At 40.5% G+C, this 17,486-nt stretch overlaps 1 long non-coding RNA gene across 5 annotated transcripts in view; it reads left to right on the top strand.

Annotated features, from left to right (window-relative positions):
* LOC126268085 (uncharacterized) overlaps positions 1-15,559 on the top strand; it is a 116,844-nt gene extending 101,285 nt beyond the window's left edge. For 4 of the 5 annotated variants that reach the window (XR_007549083.1, XR_007549084.1, XR_007549085.1 and 1 more), the window contains 2 exons: positions 13,809-14,013; positions 14,097-15,559. This is a non-coding gene — a long non-coding RNA (uncharacterized LOC126268085). Of the gene's footprint in view, positions 1-10,749; positions 14,014-14,096 lie in introns of those variants that run through there. The other variant, XR_007549082.1, reaches the window with a different exon arrangement.
* The last annotated feature ends 1,927 nt before the right edge of the window (positions 15,560-17,486 follow it).

The raw sequence follows: 17,486 nt of genomic DNA on the forward strand, positions 1-17,486 counted from the left end.
CAAGTAATTGCTAACTTTTCACTGAGGAAAGCCACTGGTAATAATATTTATAGTTACACATACATCTACAGTTAATTAGCGAAGAAAACATTGTTTTATGCAAAGAAAATGAGTAAATATTTTAAACAGAATTAATTTTAAATGTTATTCCCATCGTCCATAACAGGCATAGTGAATCAAAGTGTAAAAGAATGTTAATACTGTCTCTATATATAAAAAGCAGTGTTCTGACTGACTGACTCAACCACTGACTCATCATTGCCCAACCCAAACCACAATTATAGAAACTTGAAATTTTCAGACAGAGTTTATTTTATACTGTAGGCTTCATTTAACATGCGAATTTTCTCAATTCCACTACTAAGGAGGTGAAATAGAGGATGAAAGCCTTTGTGAAAAGATGCTGCTATTGAGTCAATTTTTGAGCTAGACATACGAAAATAGATTTTTGCAAATTTAACTCCTAGGGGGATGAAATAGTGGGTTAATTTTTTAAAAAAGTAACATTATTAACGACCGACTGAAGAATTTTATGAAAACTGATATTAGCTTTCTCAGTTTGAAAGAAAGAACTTTGTGTTTCAGTGTTTATGGAAGTTTAGTCCCTCAGTGGGTGAAATAGGGATGAAATTTTTCATTAAGAAAGCATTTTAAAGCTGAATATGGAAATTTGGGTTAGGCTTCTCAGTTAGAAATAAAAAATATCTGTTCGAGTGCTTTTATAAATTAAACCCCTTTTTATGGAGTGAAATAGGGAATGACAAGTCTTATGAAATTATTTCCTTATGAAGACATTTTCAAAGGTAAACCTACGAAAATTTGTGTTGGGATCCTCTGTTAAAATACTACTCTGTTAAAATTCTACCCCTAAGGGGGTAGAATTCGGGATGAAAGTTTTTAAGAAAATATTTATTTAGATTAAAAAGAAATTAAAACTAAATCTATAAAAATCGGTTAGATACAAAGAAATATGTGTTAGGGAATTAAAATATCAATGAAAATATCACCATAAGAACACGAAAGGTATATGTAACAAAAACCTTGGACTCAGGCTACCAGATCGCTTTTCAGAAGTAGCCTACATTCGGAAAACATCATGCTTCTATGGTTGTAATTAGCGTGAAAAGTTTAGAAAGTGTTGCAATTTGCAACAATATTAAAATTCAATTAAAGGAAAACAAAAGAAAATCTATGTAGACCATACAGTCTACACGAATGAAGCAGCAGCTCTAAATCTGGTATTTATATAGTCTTACTGTCACTTGATGGAGATATTAATGTGGTACAACAATGTTAAGTTCAGACCCTAATCCACATGTGCCTGGTATTGGATACAAAAAGACTCGCCAGGTTTGGTCAGAGGAGAAAACCAGTACATCATGTTTGAAGATGCAAATCAAGAAGCATGCATTTCAGTTTCCCATGAGACCCGTTTTTCAACCACTATAGAGATTAACCCAAGAAAGTCAACTATTCTGAAGAGAGAAAAAGAAGATGAAGATGTTGAAGCCAACGAAACAAGGTATTTATGAAAGTGTAAGAGTTGAAGACATCTGAGAAGAAGAAAAAGATGATGGATACAAGGAAGAAAAATACGATGAAGATGATTAAATGAAGATGAAAAAAGAATTACGAAAGAAAGCTATAACCGAAGTGGGAGGTAGACTGACAGCATCGTTTTTTAGTAAACCAGTAGACAATATATGTGATGCTGTAAACAACATCAAATTTGATCCAATACGGAATATGTGGATGATTGGTTGTTCACTGGTAGATACTAATGCGGATGGTTTAATAACTAACAATGTAAGACACCCAGAAATGGTTGGATTATATAATCTGTTGTTTAAAATTAACCCAATAAAATGAGTTATTCAACAAGAGACCTTCAAAATTGAGCTAAAATTCTCATGGCTATCTATGGGCATATCTCTCTTACAGTACAATGGGCTCCGACAGAGGCTATGAATGTACCAATATTGTTACGCCTATAACAGATAAAAGTGGCAGATTATTACTGAAAGATGATGAGATACATAGCAGCATGGGAATATTTAGGTATAGACATAATGAAAATGAATCTGATGTTCACTATTGGAATATGCCGTCCAACAATTCATCAGCCCATTTGGACTATGTCCCAAATGAACTGGCAGAGAGATTTCTTTCCTTACTAGCTTTGAAAGCAGGGGCATAACTCAGATGGTAATGAGATAATATTTATTAAAGAGGAATTTTGGGAAGCTGCAATTACTGCCTGACGTTTAAGAAGGCTGCTGGAAATAAAGTGAAAAATTCAACTGCGGAATGGGAAGTTGCATATGAAAACATTTCTATAGCTGAAAGACATATGCAAAAGCTGTGTTTCACAAATCTGAATTCCAATTTATTGTGTGGGATTTCACATATCAAACAGCACGCTTTCGATCTTGGGAACAGTTACCATATTCATTTTTCAAAGAAGAGTTGAACGTATAGGCAGAATTATAGTGCCAGTACTACAAGGTGATCATCGCACAAGATGACAGCTTTGCTGACGAATGTGTGTTCATATTGTGCACTGGACACGAAATGCAGTTCAGCGTCAGTTCGATTGTATTACGACAGATCCAGCTGTTCAAACTCGGTTAGCTGCTCGAAATGTTTCAATAACTTACTTGAATTGTAACAAACTAATGTTTGCAATATACAATATTCAAAAAAGTGTTGAATGTGAATAAGTATGTTTAATTGTATCACGAATAAATAAATAAATGAAATTTTTTGTAACAAATTTATATCTAGGGTATTTTTGGTTTTTTTATTGGTTTCTTCCCCTTCACGATGACAATATATTCTATTGTTGACAACAACATGTAAACTGAAACAGTGAACAGTATTTTGATATGTACACCAAATCTACGTAAGTTGGCCACTCTAAAGAAAAACTAAAACTCGTACTGAGAGTGCAGGTGTAATTAGTATGATATACAGAAGAAGTAGTAGCTCTAGGATCCTGAATCATTAACGAACATATGTAGGTAAAGCTCATTTCAAGAAATCACTATTCATCATTATTCTAATTTGAAAGCCTCAGTTATGGAGCAGTTCAGTACAACTCTTAAGGGTAAAAATGTTTACGCATTGCACTGCACAAAGTTTTTCCGAATGGACTGATATGGTGCAAGAACTAGTAAGTCGTAAAGTATAGTTACTGTGCAAAATCATGAAGTTGCTGTAGTATTTTTATGTTTAATCGTCTCAGTTTCCGATCAAATGCTAATAACTCTCTCAGCTATTCCTTACAACACTATAAATTCTTGTTGGCTTGCTGCGTGTCATCTCTCAGGTCGCCTCACTCCAGCTATTGCTGGTTTAACAACTTCTTTGCAAGCATGCATGATGTTCTACTACTAGCCACCGTATATCCATCCCTCTGTTTCTCTCTCTACCTATCGTTTATTCACCCTCCTGCTGCACTGACGTCTGGAAAATGTGTGCGTAATATCTTTTTCAGATACGTGTGTTTGCGTTCGACTATTAAACAATGAACCACTGTATTTTCTGTGTCTTTAAATATTTTTTGATGTTGTATGGACACATGTGAGGTGATACGTAATAATACAGGCCATTCAGATACTTTTGAATGTGACACTATCTTCTTGGATTGGAACATCAAAGGGGTTACAAAGCACAGCTAGTTCCGTTAGCTTGAATTTTTTTAAAAAAATATCCCGAACCATCACCTCAGATTGTTTTCAGTTTCTTACTACTGCCATCTTACATTTTTTTAATTTATCGCCATGGCCATCTTTTATTTTTAGGCGACTGCAGAACCAAACAGATGTCAAAGACAAGGTGTACAGCAATAGCGCCAAAACCATTGCTGAGCTGAAAACAGTTATTCAGAAGGTCAAGGATGTGGTATCGATAGTTCCGATGCCACAGTGTAGGTGCAAACTCGTAGGTCGGCACTACGAGAGCGGACGAACTACGCCGACCACAGAGCCCTCTCGCCGACGCTGTGGACTTCAACGAGCGCAGCTCTACTTTCATCCCAGTTGATCAAGAGCAGACGACCTATCAACTTAGCTCCTACTTGTACGGGGGCTAGCCATGAACGGCTTCGCAACTACGTGCTAATCTGTAGCAAAAGTTAAGTAACGTGTTTGTATAAGGTAAAGGTGCCTTAAATTGACTTGCAGTACCGAAGTGCTTTACCTCACCTGCTCCTACTCGCTTCCTTCATTCGGCCTATTTTGCAGATCTCAGGAGCAGACCCACGCGCGACCTTCCAGGCGGGATACAAAAACCGACATTCCGACACTTCAGTGGGTCGTGCAGAGTTTCGCTATTCATCTGCGCCACATCACCGCCGAGGATGGCAGACATATCGAACATGACGATGATGAGTCCCACACTTCTTTACAGAGCGTAGGGGAGCGACGCGGGAGACCCGCGCCGCCTTACTAGGCACGGTCCTAGTGGAGGTGGTTTGCTATTGCCTTCCTCCGACAGGAATGGGGATGAATGATAATGATGATGAAGACGACGCAACAACACCCAGTCATCTCGAGGCAGGAAAAATCCCTGACCCCGCCGGGAATCGAACCCGGGACGCCGTGCTTACTTTTTTTTCATATTGTTCAGTAACGTCAACCTGTATATTGCCTCGTATATGTAACGATTAGGTATTTGTCGTGTTATGCTGGCAGAATTATCCAACAAAAAGTTGCGCTACGTAACTTTCTACTGCTATATACAGAGACTGGACACAAATATGCAAACACCGAGAGAAATACATGCTTGAACGTAAATGCAGATGCTAGCCAAGTGAGCATATTGTGCTGTTGTATTTGACTGCGAACGGCACCTGTGCTATGTCCTCAGTCCGTTGCAAATGTCAGTCGTGGTAAGAACAGTATTCTTTCTAGCTGTGAGTGCATTATGTCGGAGCTGAGTGACACTGAAGTTAGCAAAGTGTGGTGCTCGTATGGTGAGCGCACGTGTAACCAAGGCAGCCTAAGTGATTGGTGTTTCAAGAGGCCCCTTATCTAAGATTTATACCGCGTATAGGAAAGCAGAAAAACATCATCCGCTAAGTCAGAACACGGTCATAAGAGTGTGTTAAATAATCGTGGCGGACGGTCATTCAACAAGGTTGTGATAAATATTAAGAGATGGCAGCTGCAGAGGTCACTGCAGAACTGAACGTCGGACTCGCGAACCCCATCAGTACCTAAAATACATGAAAGGAGCCGTTCGCCCCCGTTAGCTGAGTGGTCAGCGCGGTGGAAAGCCACGCCTAGGGGCCCGGGTTCGATTCCCGGCTGGGGCAGGAGATTTTCTCCGCTCAGAAATTGGGTGCTGTGTTGTCCTCATCATTTCATCCCCATCTCCGATGCGCAAGTCGCCCAATGTGGCGTCGAATGCAAGAAGTACTTGCCCTCGGCGGTCGAACTTCCCCGAATGGGGCAGCCCACAATGCCGTACGCTCATTTCCACGAAAGGAGCTCCATAAGCAGAGAATTTCAGGGTACGCTGGAATTCAGAAATCACTTATCAATGACGCTGATGTCTGTAAGAGGAAAACGTGATGCCGAAGCCATAAAACCTGTACAGTGGCGCAACAAAAGAACGTCATTAGCTCGTGTGCATCCTGTTTCTCTCTGTTTTCGACTTTTGCGCCAGTTTACGTCCCAAGAGGGTTCAGTGATCATTTGGGCAACCATATTGTGGTATTCCACGGACCTCTTGATTGCCGTGCAAGGTGATCATCTTGGCTGATAGGTCATTTATCCCCCAATAGCGATGCTGTGTTCCAAGACTACAGGGTCTCTTCATCTATGACTGGTTCTGTGTGCACAAGGATGAGTTGTCGCATCTCCCCTGGACATCTCGATTACCAGATGTCAGTGTTATTGAGCCTTTGTGGTCTGCTTTGGAGGGAAGAATGCTTGACCGCTACCCAACTCCACTACTGTTACCTACACTTGCCACTATTCTGTAAAATAATGTTGTTAGATTCCCATGGAAACCGTTGTGGACCCGTATTTTTCCATTCCGAGGCGACTGGAAGCTGGTGTCATTCTACGTGTTAGGTATGGTAACATGTTTGTAGTGTTTCCATATTTTTGTCGACCCCCTGTACATACTCTACAAACCACTACGAAGCGCATGTCAGAGAGAGTACTAAAAGGGTTGCATCCCGTTTCAATTTTGTGTTGAGTAGGAGGAGAGTGAATTCTTAAATGCTACTGTTTGTGCTGTCAATAGTCTAATCTTCTCTTCACGGCCCTACGGAAGTGGTACATAGGGTGATGAAGAATATCTCACTTAATGCTGGTCCACTGAACTCTGTAACTAACGTTTCTCTGAATAAAAAATTGGCATCTATGTCCAAGCGTCTGCCATTCAGATTCTTTAATATTTCCTCGACGCTCTCCTGTGAGTCAAACATCCCGTGCCGACTTTCTTCGTATATGTTTAATGTCTCTAGCTAGTGCTGTCTGGTATGGCTGCCATAATCTTTAGCAGTGTTCTGAAATGGATCGCACAAGCAATATATAAGCAGTCTCCTTTGTAGAGTGACTGCATTTTTCTAGTATCCTTCCAATATCCGAAGCCTACCACGTGTCTTACCCACGAATGAGCAAATGTGAACGTTCCATTTCATTTCCCTAGAAATTGTTACAGCCAGGTATTCCTACAAGTTGAGTGATTCCAACTGTACCTAGAGATGTGCCGTAGTCGACAGCGCACTGGACTCCCGTCTGAGAAGACGACGGTTCAATTCCGCGTCCGGCCATTCTGAATTAGGTTTCTCGTGATTTCCCTAAATCCAGCCAAAAGATGGCATGATTCATTTGAAAGAGCACGGTCGATTGCCTTCCCCGTGCTTGTAACAGTCCGAGTTTTTCAGAAATGGTTCAAATGGCTCTAAGCACTATGGGACTTAACATCTGAGGTCATCAGTCTCCTAGACTTAGAACTACTTAAACCTAACTAACCTAAGGACATCACACACATCCATGCCCGAGGCAGGATTCGAACCTGCGACCATAGCAGCAGCGCGGTTCCGGACTGAAGCGCCTAGAACCGCTTGGCCACAGCGGCCGGCCCGACTTTTTTCTCCATCTCTAATGGCCTCAATGTTGATGGGATGTTAAGCCCTAACCATCCTTCTTTTCCTTTTCTGATCGTAGTTGTGACTTACTGTTGTACAACTTTTCTGCGATTTGAGAAGCAAGCAGTTCTACCTTTCTGATAATTTAAAACAAGTTGCCAATCATTTCACCATTTTGAAATTTTATCGAGTCGACTGAACGTTCGTTATAGAGAACTGCATCATCTGCAAAAATCCTGAGTTTGCTGTTAATATTATCTGTCATGTCATTAATATACAATATGAATAGCAAGAGTTTGTCAAACTTCCCTAGGGTACGCCCAAAGCTGCAATTTCCGATTCTGTGATTTTTGGGCCAGAGTTGTGTTGATAGATGTCCCCGTTTATATCTTCCCTGAACGTTTGTAAGACCGTCATGAAATTCAGGCTGAGAGCACGCAAGGAGAAATTGAAGATATGTGCTCAATCTACCATTGTAATTTATTTATATACCAATCTGTCATTTACTCATTATAAAAATAAATGCATTTTTACTCTTAATACAAACACAGTAAGAACAAAAATACAAAAGTGTTAACAGCGTACTCTAAGAGTGAGCATGCAGGGAAAGTTCAACAGAGCTCATACGGATAAGAATCCCTATACAACCCTCATACACTTATCATTTACTCTCATCACACTGTATCAGGTCATCACCAAACTCACACCCGCATCCAGGAAAAATGCGTTTTTTGCGGAGTCCGTTGCATGTAGAGCGATGAGCAATTTCCATTTTGCAGAAAGATTTTTTTCGGTTCTAGAAGATCCTGTTTCCTTTATCTCTCTTCCTTCAGTTTTATTTTCCTACTTTTCCTTTCGATTCCGATCGACAGTATTCGTCACTAGTTATTATTACAGGATTTCCGATTTTGGCCGCTCTGGTTCCTCGTGTGAATTGACTAGAGTTTTGGCAGAGAGTTCAGAAACGGGAGCGCCGGCTTACACGCTTGTGAAACTGAATACTAACACTCCCGAAGAAATTCCTGCTTGGGTTTTCTTGAACCTTCCTTGGACCACTGTTTCCAGTCGTGTTATTGTAATCGACGATCTGAAGAGCAATTTCGTTGCTCGCCGGCCGTTACTTGAGATGCTTTTTTGCCTTGTCTACTGTTGCGTTTCTAAATAAACCGCCGTTGGGGTGAGTAATCTCACCCGAAAGTTCGCTAGTAGACAAATCTACCGTCAGAGCTCTCCAAATGATAGACTCAGTTGCTATATCGTGAACAAGGCAGCAATGATATGTAGACATAACAGATAATGTAGTAAATTAAACTGCCATGACTTGTTAAAACTGATTAAATTATGAGATGCTTCCGCTATGGTGGATCTTCATAAAATTCTTTGCTATCTAGATGCCAAGAAAATCTAATCGTTACGTCACTATGCGCTGCTAGTCGTTATGTCACTATGCACTGCTATTATCAGTAGCTAATACGAACTTTCCCCACAAGTGTAGCCAACAGAGAAAAACGTAAAGTGCTTACTGTTAGAGGATGCAGACACTTGACCGCACTTCCCCTACATTTTAAGGTCCGAGAGATAGAAGATTCTTGTATAAGATCTCCTGGCATTCTTGCTGAGATAGTTTTCTATTAGAACGCTACGATTTATAGATCATTTTGCAGAAGGATGACAGCGTGACAGACTTCGTGGACTTCCGAACAAATAAACCGCTGTCTTCTCACTTATGGCGCACGTACGAAACGGCGTCATGGTAACCACCTACCCACTGCAGTCGCAGTACTGCTTTTGTACGCCCTCAGGTCTAGAAATGTAGCATATCCCTCTTCTCTGGCCGGCTTCATTGACGATTTCTTCTTCGACCCACCATGGGCGCGATGCTACACTCACTCGTTTGGAACACATCCAGACCTTGACAGGAATTTCCACAAATCAGAATGAATTGCACCTCTTAGCGAAACGACGAGCCTGAAATGGACATTTCGGCGGCATATAACCAGGCCGGAGCAGATGGCCAAAAATACGAAATATCGCAACATAAACAAGGTGCAGCAGACTAATAAATTAGCAACGCGCGTTGCGTATTGGAATCGATAGAGGACAGGCGCGATAAAAGCGCTTTTGACATGTTTTCCTGAGTGCCAACAGATAAATACTGGCGTGTTTGTGGAATCGGCGGCTCATTTATTGATAGTCTGTCCGCACGCGCGTATCCGTGTAATTATTGCCACATAAAAACTGTGTCCAAACATTCCTCACTTTTTAGTCGGCTCCTGAATAATTTATATAAAAAACGGGCGCTGCACAATATGTGCGCAATCATATCGACAACGAGTTAGGCCATAGGCCAAAAATGCTCTTTATTCATCACCCATCGGTATAATTGCAGACACAATAAAAATGTTGTTATAAATGTTGTTTGATAGCCGGGGACCGCGTGCCGGAAATTTACGAGTTCGGGACGGGGCTGTGGGCCACAGCTGAAAAGGGCGCATTCGGTCGCACTGCAGCTCGGCGAAGAGGGTGGCACCGGGAGCCGAGGGGTGGGAATTCCATGGCGGGAGCCGCGAAAAGGCTCGCCACTGATGGGGGTTGGGGGGGGGGGGGGGAGGGGGGGGCAGCTCTCCCAAGGGAAGATTTATAAAGTCGCTGACCAAGTCGCGCTTTGCTACAGCCGCGTTTCAACTTCTGTCACTTCTCCCCCCTCGCGTCCTTCGACATTGTTTAAAACTTTTTCTCCCCTACCCGAGGAAATTCTCGGCCGCCAGGTAAAGCCGATTCGGGTCGTTTCTTTTCTTATGTGGCACACCCTTCGTCGGACAAAAGGGAGGGATAGTCACATGTATGAGTCCGTATTTTAATGACGGTTTGAGTGACGAAATAAATTCGGAGCTGTCAGCTGCTTACATTGAAAGATATATGAAAAAATTAGCTTCTTTTAAGGAGTAACTAAGCGCAGTATTATCTCCCACATCAACAACTCCTAACTTACAAGTGAGCATTTTTGTTTGCTTGTCACATAACTAAAGTTTTCCTACTTACGAAACTAAAAAAAACTAAACTAAACTCCACCCGAACAGACTATGAAGGCCCAAAGGTACCGACCGGCTGCCGTGTCATCCTCAACCGCAGGCGTCACCGGATGCGGGTATGGAGGGTCATGCGATCAGCACACCGCTCTCCCGGCCGTTTTGTCAGTTTACGAGACCGGAGCCGCCACTTCTCAATCAAACAGCTCCTCAGTTTGTCTCACAGGGGCTGAGTGCACCCCTCTTGCCAACAGCGCCCGAGAGACTAGATGGCCGGCATCCGAGTGCTAGCCCAGTCCGACACCGCTTAACTTCAGTGATCTGACGAGAAACCCGTGTTACCACTGCGGCAAGGCCGTTGGCTTGCTTATGACACTGACAGGGATAATAGAAGATAAAAAAACTATTTTTACTCCACAAACTAACTTATAAAGACAGTGAAAGTGCGGCTCCTTTAAGACGTGATCTGCTGGCGGAGCCATTCTGGAACATCTCATTAGCCGTAGCTTACACGTACAAATCTACAGTATTTGTACGAGGATCATCTGAGTACTACTGCTATAATGGGTTATAAATATCGAAAGAAATCTGAATTCTGGGAGGGGGGAGGGGATGGAACATATTCTGTTTTATCATAGGGAATAAACTGATTTTTAATTTGTTGACTAATAAAACTGTTTTTCAGTTCTCTTGTCCTGAACAGAATACAGCACCAGGTACTAGTTCATCTCAGGTTATATTTTGCTTAAATTATTTTGCATTAATTATACCTTGTATGCCAAGCTGTTGTTTCCTCCAAAGTTATATTCTACACGGAACATAATTATAGAATGTAACGTAAAGGAATTGGAAAGAAATTACTGAAGAAAGAAGATAATAAAAGAAATGTTCACCTTAGGATGTATATCATACCGCTAAAAAATTAATGTTTTTGGTTACGACTGAGCGTGTGAGAATAATGATTTTGTTGACATATACTAGACTGGTTAAGACATTGAGCTTGCTAACAACTTGTCTATCCGTAGACACTTTTTTCTCTGTTGGGGTACTACACAAAACTTCAGGTATAATGTTAGCAGTGAGTATAGTCGGGCATGAACATGTTCCAGTTTTTTGAATGATGACATTCTCTCCATGGAAACGATCATAGGCAACATGGCAGCATTTCAGTTTTGACAAGGAAAGTGGGCGTAGCATTAACCAATTTTAGCTTTCACTTTGTGAAGTTTAGTGTAGCTAGTATGTGCTAAGTCAGGACACATGTATGAAGATCCGATTATGACATTCTCTATTAAAAGTGCTACTAATTTGTGCTGCAACGTCTCAGTTCAGCACCTGTGCTTACAACCCGTTATTCGTTCCATATGAACAGACAAGTCTAAGTTCGTTAACGAGGTTAAGCTTTGCCATTGTAACTCAAAGACCAGGTACAGTTTCTGTTGAGCACTTGGCCATAAGGGTTAGCATGGCTGTAAGAGGAGTAGAAAACATAATATCTTCACAGTACCCAAAACTAGAAACTACTGAAGAAATGGCTCTGAGACTTAACATCTGAGGTCATCGGTCCCCTGGAACTCAGAACTACCTAAACCTAACTAACCGAAGGACATCACCCCCATCCATGCCCGAGGCAGGATTCGAACCTTCGACCGTAGAGGTCGCGCGGTTCCAGACTGAAGCGCCTAGAACCCGTCGGCCACACCGGCCGGCTAGAAACTACTGAGCCACAGCTAAATCTCTGCTCTACAGATCACTATAGAATTTGAGTCAAAGTTTTTGTGATTCTGTAGGTTCGCGCTTTCACAGGATTTTTCCTTTTGCTTTTGTGTGTAGGGGTGTAGTTTAATGATCTGTGAATTATGCAGGGCCAGAGGTTACTTGTAGGAGGGGCTGCTAATTCACAACTTTAAACTTGGCTTTAGATCCGAGCACGAGAAATAAAATGGAAGAAAGAACGAAGAACACCGTAAGAAACAAAGGAGCGCCCATATGACATCAGAAGATAGCAAAATGTAGCCAGCAGTTGTACGGGGGAGGGGGGGGGGGGGGTGGCGAGAACAAAGACGAAGTTCCAGTTGCGCAGAAATTGCCATTATCACTGTTCTTTTACTGTACAAAAAGCTAGTAATTGCCATAAGTTGTTACAAATAACTGTTTATTACTGACAAAGACTGTCTGTTCCGCATATCAAAATAGTTTGTTTCCTTTAGCTAATAACATAAACATGGGTACCTCTGCATAAAAAAAAAACCTTTCATGCGGAGACCAGGCTGTGAGCGGCAATTTACTCTCACCGTGTAAAAACTTAAGAATTCCGCGGCGCGGCGTCCCTTTTGTCGCTGTAACAAAGCTTGCGCGGGGAATAAGAAGAGGCTGCATTGCACTCTAAGTAGAGGTTCAGCGCGCAGCAAGAACCGATACACGGCTGTGCGGCAATTCAACAAACAAGCCGCGCGTTAGCCGACGTCCAGAGTTGTGCAACTCCTCCGCGAGAAACGATTTGCTTACAGGGCACGATCGGTCCTATTCGTGAGCTCCGATGGACTCGCCTGTTTCGTTCCAGAGGAGTGCTAAGGAGGCTCTTCGCTATATACCGTATATCGTTCACGCTCCCCAACTACAACGACACTGATGACGACAGTATATTAGATTGTCGCCGAATGAGCAAAAGCGGATACTCAAAGACGTGAAAGCTGTTACTGTTTCATAATAACATGTAGAGACGAAATTAACAACCAGATTTGTTTCACACTATCACAGAGACTCTACAGAAGGCGGCCGGAAGGGTAATTGAGATAAATATTCTTCCCCACTATAGCTACGTCTTTACTTAAGAAGCGTGTACTAACATACAAAAAAAAAAAAAAATCCGAACTATACCTCCAATAACTGCCAGTACCGATTACCAAAAAAAATCTAAATATTCTTTCAATGTTGAGCAGTTAATTAAAAAGCTTAAACTGTATGTGACATAACACATAACAAATCTTACATACAACAGTGATACAATTTTTCACGTTAACCGCGAGATGTTACGAGCACTTATGTCGTAACTGGTATATTCGTGTCCGGAGGTATAAGATGAACTCTACACGTTTTGTATCTGTCACGGGTTGGTGTGTGATTGGTACAATATCTTCCGAAAATTATTTGTAATGGTAGTAGTTGTTGTTGTAGTAGTTGTCGTAGTTTTATTCATCGTTCTACTCGTCACAGGAACCTACGAGTGGTCCTAAGACTTTTAAATCGTCTTTTGAGCAGTATATTTCATCAAAGAGAAGTTACATTCGAATCTCTTCGCAATATCCTCTCAGATATTTTACTAGCTTATTAAAGATCATTCTGTCAGCAAAAATCGTCAATTTACCTATGAATAGATTTAGGAATTTCAAGCTTTAAATTAGCATTTAAGACCCTTACAGTGCAACGTATAACTTATTGCGTATATTGTCGTAATGTTTTGTGTTTTTAAAAATTATTAGTCCTCTTTTTTTCAGATTTCTCTGAATTATGTAATGACTCGTTTTATGACCAAGCAGCTTCGCTTCACATGGTTCCACAGAGTTAAATTAAATTAAAACGAAATAATGAGTGATACCCTGAATGTCAGTAGACCTATTGTTTTATTTGTGTCAATTAAAATGATTTCATACTCTTTCCTACATGATTTTCAGGGAAGCCTGATGAAGAAATTATGAAATTAATGACGAAAATTGATTCAGAACTCTCTGATACGGAGGCTGATGATACTGAGAATGAAGATACTCTGTGCATGCCACAAGATGATACTAATGACAAGGAAAGTTCAGCATCAGAAGAAGAATCTTCTGGTATTGCTCATACACAACAGAGACAACAGTTCCTGAGACAGGCAAAATAGTAAGCATAAATTTTTGCTGTTGACAGAATTACTATATTCCACTAGGTAACCTGAGTAAAAATCAATTTTTTTCGTTTTACAGGTCAGAGATGCTTCTTGTAATCTTCAGTGTGACGCTGACGTTGGTACCTCAGAAGCCTTAGGTGAACTGATGATGCCATTAGGATCTTTTTCCATGCAGTTTAGTGGTTTCCTTTTTAAAGGTGTCACGATTAGCAAATTGTAAGCCTGTAAGTAAAATTGTGAAGCCCTTAAATGTATTGTGCTGAAATGCTCACATGTATTGTCATGTAAGATAACAGCAGGAAGTAAAAAGGGAAACCCAACCCAGATTGGTTAATCTTAAGAACTCATTGCAAAGAGATAATCGACTTGTTTTCTAATTAATATTGTGCCTCCGGGTGTTCCGTGGAGTCGTTGTTTCTATTTTATGCACAGTGGGAACAACTCGGAACAACACCCGGAAGCATATTATTAACCAATCCCGTCGAGAGAACCTGAGAGACTAATTCATTTTAAATCGACTGATCGATAATTTACTTCTGTCGCTACCCTTGATAGCTTATTGAGTTACAGAAAAATCACACCTACTGGCTTATTAGTGTTGTACATAATACTAAGATACATTGTTTCATTGGGATGCAACCTAATTCAAAGCGTTTCCCGAATTTTGTGGTCAAGAGAGACAAATCGTAGCAGTGATCAAATAGTTTGATGAAAGTCCAATATTTCTGAATTCGGATAAATTCTGTGTTGAGTTAGATGTAGTATTGTTTCTTAGTAAACGGGATGCATTTTCAACTAAGTCCCTGGTCTATTTGTAGTGGAGTCATACGATACCAGCATATGAGAAGCAGACGTACTAGACAGAGCAATGGGAAAATATGGCATAAGAGTCCGGCCCTACAGATGGATAACTAGCGTGATTCCTCACAATGTGAACTTCACAACTACTGCTGCTTAGTTAGTACAGAGAATACTGTGCTAAATGGAATTACGAGGAAATGAACAATGCAGAATATTGATTCAGACTTGATATTGCAGAAATTGTAATACAATTTGAACAAAAAATCTAGCTTGAAGAGGGAAACAAAAGAGCAGGAGACACGTCAAGAAGACAGAAAGGAAGATGTACCCAATACAGCGAAAGGCGTACACCTCCTTGGTCCCCTAGAGTCAGTGAAGACACGTTAATAAAACATGCTTAATTTTTGTGAAATGATGTTTTAAAATGTCGGGCAGAAATGTGCAGAAGTACCGCATCAGTGGAAGACGGGTTAAGAGTTGATTTGTTTTACTACAGATTGGAATAGTCTTTATTCATTCCATAATAAACAGTATTAATTGTGAATAAATAGTATTAACCTAGTTCTCAAATACATTTTATCGCTAATAAAATCTACACATTTTATTGTTACACATGATATTTTTATTTTAATATTTCTGACGTGTTTGCTAACAACTACTGAGTATTTTATTACAATGTATGTGTTATAAATACACCTGGTAGTAGGAACTAAAAATAAATATCCTTTGCAAACTTTACGTCCATTATTTTTTGTAAAGCAGCCGCAGGCTGTATGAAAGTATACAAATGTCTTAAAGTGTCGGCATATTATACGTGAAACTAAGCGTAAAAAACGTAAAATAATTTTTAAAAATGTTTGAAGATAGTGTATTTAACACTCTTCAAGATAATATTGTGATCACTAAGCTACTTGTACTTTAAATGTGTGCTCTGGAATGAATAGGACACATGTAAATCTAGTGTTTGTACCTGAAATAGCAAACCTTTGTATGATAAGTATTGCATCTGACGCTAATATTTTATGTCAGTTAAGAACTGTATTAGCAGAAATAGTGTCTCCAGGCAGTAATATTGCATAATAGAAATTGTACAGTTCTGTATGTCTCAAATTACAAAGATTGGGTTGAATGTAAACATATAATTGTCTAACGCAATGCAAAAATATACTGCCTGCCAGATAGAAGACTCGAACTCTGAACCTCACGACCTAAAGACAAGCACCTAGGCACGGAAGCACGTCGTCGTGAATACAGAAGATGGACTGGGATGATCAGGTGCAACGTACCGACAGGCTCAACCGCTGCAGGTGTGGCTAGGTTGAACGGCACCGCTAACTCTTACGGAATCAGTTTCTCCTGCTCGCCTGAGCTGCATGCGTTAATTACGGAACTGATGTTTCGGCTTCTGGGCATAAGGAAAGGAAACTGTGCACGTTACATCACCACTCAGAAGTAGACATCGTACCCTGTCCGCACATATGATTAAACAAACTCATTATCAGTCTTGGCAATATCGTTTATTCGTCTTTAGTGACGTTAACTGTGAATTAGCTTGAACCCCTGTATTCTGTCTCCAGTGGTTACGGAAAACTAAGTAAGTTATCATTGGGTAACTTCTTTTTTAAATCATTTCCAGTTGTACGCTTTTGCCGTCGTTGCTTGTTACTTGCACAGCTTTCCTAAAAACTACAAGTTTGTTGGTAAAAGTAATTGTAACATTGCTTGCTGGAAATGAAAAGGTACCAATTTTATTGTGAGGAAGTCGGCGTTACACAATTCATACTGCAAAGTTCCACTTCCTTCTTTCGAAATTCTACAATTCATTTTATTTGAAGGCAGTCGGATCTTTTCAATGGACGATAATTGCAGGTCACGCCCAGTAGAAAATGAAACTGTGCCTGCTTCCCGCGATGTGCCTGTAAATAACTGCCACAAAAAAATATGAATATAATACGATCTTCTATAAATTATTCTACGTACCGGTGTCCATACCAACAGTGTGTATTCACACGAACTTTGCTAAGTTGATAAGTGTTCCCGTAAATTTAAGTCTGCTCAACGCGAAATTCATATCGTTTAATTAATTTATGTGGCCGTCAAAATACATACTTAAATACAGCCCACTTTAAATTTCAAGTGTCCTTTCCCCTATACCTAGATGTTAACTCAGACGATCTCAGTTTCCAACTCGAAAACCCCAGTCACCGGAACATGCGCGTAACAACAAAAAATACTAGAAGAAAAGGCTTATCAGCTATCGCAATCGAAGCCAAAGAGTACAAGTGTCAAAGACAGTGCGTTCTTACAAATTTCATGAAAGTTACTTAATTGTAATATTAGATTCTGCTTTTTCGGTCCTATTAGACTAAATCAGTATCTAGTAATCAACAGTAAATTTAGTAATTAATTTTCAATTTAGCATCTGACCTGGATCAGTGTCACTGAACGAGGTGACATAGCGGTTAATGCTTTGGACTCATACGTGTGAGGAGTGAGTTCCAAGTTCGGATGGGACAGGAAATCAGCCCGTAATTCCCAATGGAAATATACCGCTTTCGCCCACAGCGAACACAGTGAACCAAAATCTTCAAGACCGATCTGGAATATGAAGTCTCCTCCTCTTGAATATTAGTCCAGTGTCTATACTAGTTGCTTGACTATTCGG

The sequence above is a fragment of the Schistocerca gregaria genome, chromosome 4 (genome assembly GCF_023897955.1).
Source record: "Schistocerca gregaria isolate iqSchGreg1 chromosome 4, iqSchGreg1.2, whole genome shotgun sequence".
Lineage (NCBI taxonomy): Eukaryota > Metazoa > Arthropoda > Insecta > Orthoptera > Acrididae > Schistocerca > Schistocerca gregaria.